The sequence below is a fragment of the Etheostoma spectabile genome, chromosome 16 (assembly GCF_008692095.1).
Source record: "Etheostoma spectabile isolate EspeVRDwgs_2016 chromosome 16, UIUC_Espe_1.0, whole genome shotgun sequence".
Classification (NCBI taxonomy): domain Eukaryota; kingdom Metazoa; phylum Chordata; class Actinopteri; order Perciformes; family Percidae; genus Etheostoma; species Etheostoma spectabile.
The window spans coordinates 17,024,005-17,025,220 of record NC_045748.1 but is presented as its reverse complement, the minus strand read 5'-3'; the positions used below and the strand labels follow the sequence as shown (position 1 = coordinate 17,025,220).

The window sequence follows — 1,216 nt, the reverse complement described above, 5'->3', positions numbered from 1 at the left end:
AGGACACCCAGGGCTCGGTTTACACCTATCGTCGTTTCCAGCCACTGGGGGACCAGAGGCTGGCTGTGGCCACGCATATTGATGTTAAAAAACCTCATAAAGTGAAATTTTCACGCCATGGGACTTTTAAAGACAGAAGAATGAGGAAGGAGACTGCTGGCATGAGTAATACCTTCAACTAGCTGCTTGTGTGTGTCATGTGCCCTGTGTTGAATGAATTTGCTTTAAATAACCGTGTTGCCCATGCCAAAATAACCACTTAGTTTTGGATCTGCTTTGACTCGCCATCGATAAAATTCTGCTCTCAATTGCATGTACTTTTAAATCAATTTGATATTGCCAATAAAACTGTTTCCCTCAATGTTTTGATCAATGAATTCATTTGGAGTCAGACTGCTACCTTAAGTTACCTGTAAATGTGTAGAATTGATGTTATATTCTATTTATAACTACTACTACATTACAATGATATTCACCTTTCCATCCAAAGGAAATGGACATACAGTACATTTTGGATGTAGTAGAGTAGTCCCACTCACCAGGTCTAACAATGAACCCATCAAAGCATCAAGACTTACAGATACTTAGAGATAGTGATTAATGACCAGCTGAAGATTGATGTTTGTGCCACTGTAAAGGTCAGAAAACTGCAACAGTGAATGTTCTTTTTAAGGAAATTATCCAGTTTTATTGTGGATTGCTATGTTTTGCAACGGTTTTACAAGGCTGTGCTACAGAGCATCCTGTGCTTTGGCCTGATTTGCGTGTTTCTAAACATGTGCAACCTAAACCATAATGGGTTGCAGAAAAGTATACATGACCAGTATGGTGAGCAGGGTTAGTATGACCAGATGTCAGCTGCTCAGTTGTGTAAGGACCTCAGTCAGAGTAAGGCTTAGCGCATCCTTAATGATCCTGCTACCCCTCTGGATAACAGCTTCCAACAAAGCTGTTGGGGAAAAGTAAAGATTCTGAAAAGGAAAATTAAGAAAGGCTAATGTAGATTTTAAGTTTTTGTTCCTTCAGCAATTAGACTGTTAAATAAGAGGGACAGTATGAAAACATTGGATCTGGTGGTATTGTGGTCGTATATATATTTGGTATAAATATAACCTCAGATCCTCTTCCTCCATAAACTTCTCTGTCCCCTCTGCCCGTTTCACCACCATGGGGGGCGGAGCATGCAGCCGCTCTGCTCCCCGTCTCTGGAACTCAC

At 40.9% G+C, this 1,216-nt stretch overlaps 1 protein-coding gene across 1 annotated transcript in view; it reads right to left on the bottom strand.

The window, feature by feature from the left end:
• Positions 1-1,216, bottom strand: part of ak1 (adenylate kinase 1) — a gene marked incomplete in the record, with an annotated part of 5,812 nt that overhangs the window by 2,348 nt on the left and 2,248 nt on the right.